This window comes from Coffea eugenioides, chromosome 5 (assembly GCF_003713205.1).
Source record: "Coffea eugenioides isolate CCC68of chromosome 5, Ceug_1.0, whole genome shotgun sequence".
Taxonomy (NCBI): domain Eukaryota; kingdom Viridiplantae; phylum Streptophyta; class Magnoliopsida; order Gentianales; family Rubiaceae; genus Coffea; species Coffea eugenioides.
The window spans coordinates 26,082,709-26,093,666 of NC_040039.1; the positions used below are offsets into that span (position 1 = coordinate 26,082,709).

The 10,958-nt window shown below is 36.2% G+C and overlaps 2 long non-coding RNA genes across 2 annotated transcripts; both read right to left on the reverse strand.

The window, feature by feature from the left end:
* Positions 1-5,514: 5,514 nt before the first annotated feature.
* On the reverse strand, positions 5,515-7,498 carry LOC113772341. The gene is made up of 3 exons (XR_003468524.1): positions 6,396-7,498; positions 6,211-6,306; positions 5,515-6,013 (listed from the first exon to the last, which is right to left on the reverse strand). It is a non-coding gene; the product is annotated as an uncharacterized LOC113772341 (long non-coding RNA).
* Positions 7,499-9,066: 1,568 nt separating this feature from the next.
* Positions 9,067-10,726, reverse strand: LOC113772597. The gene is made up of 3 exons (XR_003468575.1): positions 10,314-10,726; positions 10,129-10,220; positions 9,067-9,117 (listed from the first exon to the last, which is right to left on the reverse strand). It is a non-coding gene; the product is annotated as an uncharacterized LOC113772597 (long non-coding RNA).
* Positions 10,727-10,958: the final 232 nt, after the last annotated feature.

Consider the following 10,958-nt stretch of genomic DNA (forward strand, 5'->3'; position numbering starts at 1 on the left):
TGAAGTATGTATAGAGACTGACCTTCTAGGGTGAATGGTGAAGGGTGTCACATACATAGACTGATTTCGAGAAGTCCTAGGGGTTACAGGAGTTTTATGAAGATTTTTTCTCCTAAACTCGAGACAGTTTCTTTGTAGCACCAATGACTCTAAAAAAATTTCAGATTTTTTCTTTCAAAGTAAACCTTTGAAAACACAGTTGATGCACTCTCTTTTGGAGATTTTCCAGTAAAGGGAATTTCAAAATGAGTAAAAATAGGAGTCAGAAATTTTTCATAAGACAGTTTCCTACGACTGTCAGCGCTGATTTTGAGCAGAAATTTGCACATGACAAAATCAAAATCAATTCAAACTTTTTCAAGAAAACAGTAGAGCAGATAAAGTTCCATTTTGTTTGCATCAGTTCTGTGACCATCAGTGGGCACTAACAGATTTGAAATTATGGTAAAAATGATAAGGTTTTGAGGACTAAGATCTTTCAATCTTGCCTCAACAGGAGTATTAAAGTGAGACTGAAAATAGATCATCAATTTTACAACATGAAAGTGATGGTATGCAGAGAGAAATTCTTCGTAAGAAAAGAAATTTGTAATTTTGCCTTTAAAATCATCTTTAATTTTGGTTTCCAAAACAGAGTTGACAATTTCAGGATTCAGTTCTATGTTAACAGAATTGACATGTGAAATGAGATCTGTATGTGATTTACCCTTTCTAAGGTTTGCAAAAAATTGATGAAGCATGTCAGGATAGTAAGTGTTTGGAATGGTCAGAAAATGGGTCCATTTTTGGAATTCAAAAAGGTTGAGAACAGATTGAAAGTCAAGTTTACGGAATTCGTAGGGAATGATGGTCCTTTGAGTGATGAATCCTTTCTGCAAGATCCATTCAAACATCTCCCTAGCTTCATCATCGATGAACTTGGGCAAGGGAGTTGTTCAACAGCAGTTTGGGTCCCTGGTTGTTCATTTTCTGGATGCTTTCTTTTTCCACTGCGCTGAGTAGTTGATGTTGTACCTTAGACACCAGACCTTGTCCTTGGTGACTTCCTGGTAGATGGTTCATCAGTCTGCTATTTCTCAGCATTTTTCTCTGCATCCTGTTGATTCCTAGAGGGATCAGCAGTTTGCCTTCCCTTGGGTTGAGCAATGCTCTTCCTTTTGGCAGTCCTTTTTCCCTTTCTGGGTGATTTCGTGGTGGTTACATCTACATTGGTAGGCTGCTCCAATTCCTCTTAATTGCCACTTCCTGAATGCCCTTCAGATTGATGCTCCTCCATCTGCTCATCGGATGGTTCAACAGATGGCTCTCTGGTTTGCGCATTCTGCTTTTTCCTTGCAGATTGCTTCATTTTTTCACCACGATTTTCAGTTTTCTTTTTGGGTGATTTGATGGAAGGTTCGATAACTTGAACATCTTCATCCTCCTCATCATGAAGCTTGAAGGTGCGTCCGGCACTCACGGATCCTCCTTTAATCCTCACCATGATTGCAATGCAGTGTGATTTTGTTGTGTAATGTGACACAAATAAGTATCAAATGATGAGGAGTGCAGTATGAACTACAGTGAATGCACGAACTATCCACAGAGGGAGAAATTTTGGTGGTTAGGGTTTCGGGTAAGAATTGAGATTTATAGTGCAGTTGGCGCTTGGGGGAAGTTATAATGCACAATAAACTCGCAATAGGTATGTGAAGGTGTCGGTCAGAGTGATTTCTTGGTACTTGTTTCGAGAAGAGATGAATTTGAATTTTGAAATTAAGAGAATATGAAGAGTTGCATCCGAAACTAAAGGGTAAGAATGAACTAAATAACGCAGAGGGTTTCCTTATAAGATGCAATTTTTGAGTGTCGGACGGCCGAACGAAGTAGAGCGTCTGACACTTCAGTCCGAACCAAAATTTTTTGAGTAAATGATCAAGAACACTGTCGACGTCCGTTCTAAAACATCGGACGTCAAATAAAGAGTGACCAGAGAATTTTTTTTGAAACGCCCAATTTTGTTCTCAAAGATATAAATTGATCCATTGAACATTGGGGGTCTAGTGACGGATTGTCCTTCAAAAAACATGGCATTGTTGGTTGTCATTTTTATTCCAAAACCGATTGAGCTTAATCTCTAGGAGACCAAGCTCTGATTCCAATTGTAAAGATCGAAGACAACCTAAGAGGGGGGTGAATTAGGTGGTTTAAAAACTAGCCAAGATATGATTCACTTTTTTCGAACTTGCTCTCTTTTTCTAAAGGACCACACAATGGAGTAATTGATGAATAAGCACAAGTGCTTGGGAGTAGAAGAGATAGACAATTTATATTGCAAAACAGTAAGTAAAAAGATAGAATAGCAAACCAAGTTTCAAACTCTACTTGAGTTTGAATACCACTTTGTATAGCAAGTTTCTTCAAGTTGATCAACTTACAACCAATCTCTTGTGTACAAAGGAAGGATCACTTCCTCCTCGCCCCAAGCCGCACTTAGTCAAGTAAGGAAGTTTTACTATCACTCGGATAACCCTCACAAAACTACACTATTGAAGAAATAGAAACACACTTGAAAAGTTTATTGAAAATTTCACAACTAAGAGTACAAATCTTTTTTAAAGAGTATTCTCACACTTGAATCACCCAAGATCTGATGTAGTTTCAATGTGTGAAAGTTGTTTGAAGTGGTTGACTTTTTCCTTTTTATAAGGGACCAAAAAATTCTTCAATTAATGCTACCAACGGATAAAAGACAGCTGAAGAGTCAACTAGCCGTTGGTGGTGTCGGACGTCCGGTAGGCTAGTTTTCTGCATTCGAACGCAGGCAGTGAGTTCAAAAAACTTTTTTGAAATGTTTAGGACTTCCGGTACCTCCAGAATATGCGTCCGAAGGTATGATGTAAAACTGAAAAATTCTCCTTCAGTTCATTCGGACGTCTGGTGCCTTCAATGTTTTGCGTCCGAAGTGTCACAACGTTTATTGGACCTCCGGTACTCAGGTGTTGTACGTCCGATCAAGGTCAATCAGCTTAGAGGACTTGACTTATCATCTTCGGACGTCCAAGAGTGGGTTTTTCATGCGTCCGAAGTTACTCAATGGTTGTCGGACGACCGATGCAGTCTTTATATGCGTCCGACAGCTATTTCAGCATATGTTAGCCTTTGAACCTGTTCTGCTCCAATTCTAGAAAGATCTAATCAGAGAATATTAGAAACATCCATTTTTTGTAATCATCAAAAGTTACGGATTGAGATAAACAACATCTTGATTTGGTGCTCCACCATTGCCTCAGCCCCTCACCTCATGTTAAATCCTCACCCATATATATTGTTAATTGTTTAATCCTGACTTGGGTATTAACGCTAATTCCAGCAAGAGCTGTATCTAACCACTAATACTTCAACCCAAATTCTGTAAAATCACATGGGAGTCATAACTCCATCCATTATAATATATCTACTCCACATACCACTTTCCTCTAGTTTGAATTGCCCTACAACAAATAGAGGAAAAAGGAAAGAATTTAGTTTCTAGATAAATCACAAAAAAAAAAAATTTATCACCCCAAATTTGATCTTGATTGGTAACCCGTCTTCCCTGTCTTGATTGGTACCCCAAATTTACAAACCAAGAACCACTGTCCCTGGATTTCATTGGGCCTCTCCCCCTAGTGTAGGTTAATATAGCAGTAGGAGTAAGAGTAAGCTAGACTAATTGTTACCATCAGATTAAAAAAAAATCATTGTTTCCCTATTCTCCACTATTGGCTCCATAGGTACAACCACTAGCATAATTCACTTCATCCATGTCTTGGGCAAACGCCGCCACCACCAAGTGCATAATGCCGCAGGCATTGAGCACCAAAGCAAAAGTCTCCCAACCCCTTCACCATATCACGATGTTGGTCCTCACAGACATTAAACCCTCCAAATCCAAGTCCACAGATTCTTAATTGAGCCATCCCGTAGTCTGGTTTCAATATCTGCTATTTCAATGTCATTGCGTGTTTCATTAATTTGTTTGTAATTTGTACTTTTGTATTGCTTAAGCATTTAGCTCTTCAACCGTTGCCGTCTTTATGTAGATTTGTTGGAAGACTAGGAGGCATAAAACGTGCGTTGCGCGTTGGGATAAATATAAAATATGCCCCTTTAAGCATGTGGATTCATGGAACAAAAATGTTTGTGGGTTAATAATTTGTGTACACAGCTAAGCATAAATATACATGAATAAGTAGACGGCAAAATCATTTCACAAAAATAGTACGAATATTTATTTAGATTTATAGAAAGGTACTGCTAAGATTTAAAGTTAATACTTTTTTAGTTAATATTTATTACTCGTTTAGCATGAGAATAAAGTTCAATATTTTTCATGAAGTGCAGAAGCGTAGGATGTGATGATTTGAATATATCGTACTCGTACGTCATAAGAGAGAAAAAGTACTGTCGAGATATAGAACTACTTTTGTAGGAGCTTGGGAAATTCTTCTTTTATCTCACTCCATTTCTTGTTTAACATGAAAATCAAGTTTACTATTTTTCATGAAGTGTAGAAACATAGAGTGTGACCACAAGTATATATTATGCTTCACAGGACAAAAAGGGAAATACTAAGCTAAATTTGAAGGCATTTTCATTATATATAGCAATATTGATCCAATTGTGATTATAGTAGCTTGAAAAAAAAATGATTGAATTCTCATATTAGTTGACTATGAGTTAACCGAGTTGAACAATGAAATTAAAATGATATGGGTACAGTTTTTGAATTGCTCTTTAGTTGAATTGGATAACAATAAAAGAGTTCTAAAATTGTGAAATATTAAAGAATATCTCGCTGACGCAAAGAGTTCTAAGATTGTTGAATTGTTTTCAGATCTTTCCGTAATTCATTGATGGTGGCATATTTCTTTACGCACAGTCGTTTCTCTCCTACTAATAAACTGGAAAATATCGTGATTTATGAATTTCTTTTGTTGCTTTGTATTTGCAGGACTGGGAGATTGTAGCAGCTTTAGAAAAGCTGGCGAAGTGCCAAGAAACTATCTTAAATTGGGAGATTGTAGGACTGGGAAGTAGTTAAATGCATTGGCTTCACCCATAAAGGCTGCTCTTTTTGATAAGGTCCTTTTGATAAACTATTCTGTTGTTGCGGCCATGACAACTCCTGAGAAGAATACTTGCCAACGATCATCTCTTCTAGGTAAAATGCTAGCTGAAGACAAATATGAGACCAAGGATCTCAAGTCTCCTAAAGAATATTTATTCTTGATAAACTATAAAGGTTACTATCCACCAAACATTCTTATTTCATGAATCTATGTTTAATTGGGCATGTTTTTTATTCATTCCAATACGCATCGCGCGGTTTATGCCTCCTAGTAATAATGCATTCATCAATCACATTTCAGATGCTCAGCAAACAAAGGAAAAAGGAAGCCCAATATAAAACTCTCCAATTTCAGAGTCGGGACATAAATTTTGCAACAAATTCAATCAAATCATCAATTAAATCAATTATGGTTCATACACTTCCTGAGAATCACAATATTACAACATCTTTAAGTTACAATTTTTGGCCTATCTCTTCTACTTGAAGTTGCTGTGAGTTAGCCTAGAACTCTGTCATTTGTACATGATTGCATGAGGACTGTACTTTTGGAAAAAAAAAAGTCATAAGAAGGAGGGTCCTATTTTACATCTGACTGCTTCAGAAGCCCAGTCAACTTTGAACTACTTCTGCAACAACATGGATGTAAGGAGGAGCTACACAAGACAAACTCTTTTTTAATGGTTGTATTTCCAAAAAGAAAGCACGCGGACACCAGAATTTGATTATCATCAATGAATGATATAGGACATGTTGCCTTGCCTCCAATACTACCAGCAGTACAAAATCATTGAAACTCCAAGCTCTACATGTCTAAAATGATATCCCTGCTAACTTATCAACTCCCGCGCGAAAACGAAGGCCAGAACCAATCTGCTCTGAGGTGGGACATACCCAGCAAAAGATATGTGGTCCTAAAACCTGCAAGTCAAGTAAATCACGTATAAATGCCTAGAAAGCTAAGACCATATCTCGGAGAGCATGTTGTACCATGATATCTACAGTATTAGTTAGTAAACTTCTATGCACAAAGAGCCTAATTTGATCAGCCAAATGAAGTGCCTACTCTAGACTCTCTTATTTGCCACTAAGAACAAGAGAAGAGAGAAACAACTTACTGATATCATATTCTCATAAGCACCAAGATCATATGGATGTGAATACAGATAACCTCCTTTTTCAGCAAGCCACATAGCTCTCACACCTTCATGGTACTGTATGGTAAAAAAGGTAGGAAGTGGTTATCAGACTTGATCAGATGCCAGATAGATGAAAAAAAATTACTATCACTACCAATGCAAACCTCTATTGTGGTCTTGTTTTGCAGAATAAGATAAACATGCCAAAACACAACGATGGTCAGCACAAGAGTCAATGGCACCAGCAGGAGCCCTGAAATGACCTGAAGGCTAAATTGTTCAGGTTGAATGCAAGGATATGCAAAATTATAACTTGTTGAAATATATATACAGGAAGAAATTTATACACAAGATGCGCGCTAGCAACCAAACAGTACATGCCCAATTAAACATAAATTATAAAAGCACTCGTCAATGTTTCTATGTCTGTACATCTTTATCTATAGTATATACATATTTGTTCTTCATGCAAGTCACTGTAGCAAAGCATTGTGAATTTGATACAAACATTATAAACCAAAAGTATAATGAAATAGTATGTTTTGAGAATAAAAACCTAATCCCTGAAGCAACTTTTGTCACGAGCATATAGTTTTCTTAAATCAGGATCAAACAAAAGGATTTGCCATTTGAAAATATATTTATCTCGGCCATCATCCAAATATTATACTTGTTTGTGCTATTCTTTTCTAAAACATCTATATTTTCTTTTCCAATTGAAAAAACCATGACACTGGCATGTCTGCATAGCTGCAAAGCAACCCCAACCAAAGTCTCTAAATTTTCCAAAGCAACCACAATCGGAGACTCCATAGTTTGGATGGCTAGCCATATCAAAAGCTCTCTTATCAGTGAGCAAGCAAGGGACCGAAATCTCTTGTACATGGTCAAAAATTAGCACAAAACTTAGCATAAATTCAATAATAATCAATAAGAAGACAAATATGCAACAATAATGCTGTCTTCCAATCTTTCAATACCATTATCCGGAGCACTTTATCACTAATTGCAAGCAAATGCTCAAAGCACCGATAGTGAAGAATGCCACTAACCCATTATACCTCCTAGATACAAAATTCATGACCTTAATTTACTGGAATTTAGAGTCAAAAGTGAAACTTAAGCAAAGGCAATAAGTTGTCAACTCTATCAACTTGATCTTGGTGGTGCCATGGTCAATTAAAAGATGATGTTCTCAATGGTCCTGCATTTCTGACTTGATGCATTTACCAATACTGCCTAAAAATACTTTTATCTGCATTTTTCAAAACTCAACATTATCAGTACGTAGAACCTCATATCTCTATAACCAAACCCCTAAAATGCAGATCCACTGTCCCCAACCTGCCACATAGAATGATGAGACCAGCATCCTAATGCTCAAAAACTAAACAAAAATGATACTAAGGGTGCCTATTTATGCCACATGACTGCAGTATACAGGTTAAATTTTCTTTACTTTCTAGTTAAAAGATATGCAAAAAATTGAACTCGTGCAGAAGTAAAAGTACAATATCTAAATTCACAAAAGTTTTGTATCTTTTCAATAACAAGAAACATCAAGAACAATTGTTCTGAATCAGTACATGAAAAAACTTTTGAAATTAACAATAGATGTTTAATACCTTAGCAAATGGGACATAATTAGCATAGCCACATCCATAAATCAAATCAAACATCAAGCCTCATAATGAATATAGATTCTACTGTCTAAAATCCTAATGTAACATTGTTCAACTCTAGATTAAACTCCAAAATGTAAGATAACAGAGCCAATTTGCAAAACTTTCATCCTCTGTAGATTCGTCAGTCCCACAAGCTAGAATACATCATTCAATTCTGATATCAACTGTACCGGTTAAAAAGAGAAAAATGACAAGACCAATATGTTGCAGCGAACAACCTCAAACACTTTTTAAGTTCTTAATTGCGATTTTCATGACAACATAAGATAGAGCAAAGCTACCACCTAAGTAAAGCGATTAATCTTCTCATGAATGTGAGCAAGCTCCATCAGCACTTGTTCAAAGCCAACAATGGTGTTGCCCTCGCCCTTGGTATGCGCAACTTCCCATCGACAAACCAACCACAACTTCAAAATATAGAGAAACAGAACCAAACATATTAGAAATTATGCTTCACAATTTATAAAAAACCATAGGTTCAAACAAACAAAAGGAAAAATATCAGCCAAAGGAGAACAATGCTTAAAACATTTGAATAGTTATTGCAGGAAGAGAAACAAAGAAAGATCTCCCCTATAAGACTTACAGTCACTACATTAATTTCAAATGTATTTTAGAAAAGCCAAGCTACTAAAATCTCAGGAAAAAGAAGCAAACAAACCACACAGAAGTAAGAGCATCTCTCCCAAATTTTTTCATCTCCAAACTGGTGAAATAAAGAAAATAAGCATGCTAGCAGAGGAAGATCTATAACAAAAATAAACAGAAGGAAGGTAAAATAATGTTCAAGGTATTTTAGATAAAGTAGAAGCATGGAATAGAAGACTACATGCATGCATAACCATATTCATTTTAAAGTTTAGGATTTTTTATGCTGTAAATAAGAATATAAAGGTACATGATAGCAAAGCCATTTGTGGAGAAACTAATATTGCCTCTAGGCTGTCTGAACTTAAGTGTGGTGCTTGAATCTGCTTGGAGCCATCGAATAAGTGTTTGTAGGGCAAAAAGGTGATTTACAACTCTACAATCACTTCATATCTACAACAGAAAGAAAGGCAACACAGGTATTAAAAATAAAACAAGAAGCTAGCTGGATAAGGAAGAATTGGAATAGATTGTTCAAACAGAGAAGAAATACAGAAAGAGACAAACCTAAATCTAGGTGATTCTTTCTCATGAAATGCACTCCCAAGTATCACTGCCACCAACCAAAAATCCAAACATTAGAACTCAGAAAATCAACCCAAATAGTTACAACAAAGACTCTTAGAAAAACCTTCAAACCCAGTTAAGCATTCAACCTGCAAATACATTAGTTTCTTAATTAAAAAATTACACACGATTACAAGAAGACAGAAAAGTATTTCACAGGATTCAGGATTATCCCTTAAACTTGCTTCAAAAGTTTCATCTTATCAATATTCATTAACAAATATATAGCTTTCAAATCATATCTTTTATACCAATTACCCTAACACTTACCTTAAGAGTTAAGAATTTACAAAAAAGGAAACGGGTTCCACCATAGTTTCACAAAGGCCTCATTAGAATCTATACCGACTTTTCCAAATAGATCACTTTCATATTTTTCTAACAAAAAAAAAAGTGAAATAACACATTACCAGCTTCCAGTATTATAGACAAATTCATAATTACAAAAAATATCCTCAATATAATTTGGCAATTTAAACTTTATAAATAAAAAATAAATTGATCACGTAAAACCAATGCTTTGGGAAAAAAGGGCAAAAAAGTAACTGTTGTTCGATGGTGGCATTACTTGAAATAATCTATCTTTCTTTCTGGGATTACTGTTTCTGCTAATATAGCTATTAGGATTGTTACAGTCAAACCTACAATAGTAAAGTTTAAGCACTCAATTTATAACAATACCAATAATAAATAAAGGGAAATAAATGAAGATGATCAGATGTTCCATACAAATTTATAAAAATAAGTAGATCCTAGTTCAAATTAAGGGAAAAAAACCTTAGGAAATAAAAGGGAAAAAAGAATGGCTTTTTATTTTCTTTCCTTTTCAAGAAAATTCAGGGGAAAAACGGATACGAGGGAGTATGGTACTCTGATCCCTGTAGGGTTTGAAGCTTTTCATTCAGATCATCTCAAAGAGGGCAAAAGAAAAAGGACAGATTGGTTAAAAATTAGAAAAAATAGAAAAGAAAGTAAATAGACAAATTTAAGGAGGTACCGATGTTGGCTAGCCTGTGGTGGGTGTGCAGCTCTAAAAATGCATAGTATTTGAAACTCCATGTTTGAACAGAAATATAATAGCTGTCCAATCTATATAGTCAAACACAGATTTGTCAATTATGCATGCAACTTTGTTGGAATCCTTGCGCACTACAAGCACAGATACAGAAATTGAGTGACTACCTTGATGTTTCACCTAGCTACCCTTTTGTTTATGAGATTCGAGCATATTGATAATGGCAATAATGAAGGGATCATCGATGTTTTTGGCATTGAGTTGGATTTCTGCGATGCTGCCAACTCAGAGGAAGAGGTCCTCGAGCTGCTAGACATGCTTGATTGGAAGTGAAGGGTTGGGTAGTTGCTTTCTAGTCTGAACACCTTGCTGCTGAAGATCAAATCTGGCATGGTTGGTGTTGGTTCTTTCGAATCCACAGTTTGTATATACGTTCCTGTCAATGGTCAATAAGTATCCTGGAAAGCTTTTGATGTTGATCTCTATCTCTTGTTTGTAACATGCCGAACTCTTCCCCTTCGCCTCCTCATTCCATTTCTACACGTTTCCTCCACCAAACTAAGGTGCTCGTCCTATACCTGTCTCTCTCTCTCTCGAATGAAGAGTGGTTGCGCTCAGAGATTATTGTTGCTTCGGGTTAATTGCTTGCCGGAGCAGACCACTATAGAAACTGAAGAAAATTCTGAGACCCACCTGCAATAGGAGGAAAGAAAGAAGAGATGAGGGCAAGATAGAAAAGAAAGGAAGACAAATGCAGGAGAGAGGAAAAAATAAAAGAGAATAAAGAAGAAGAGATCAAACGTTCTAGAGAG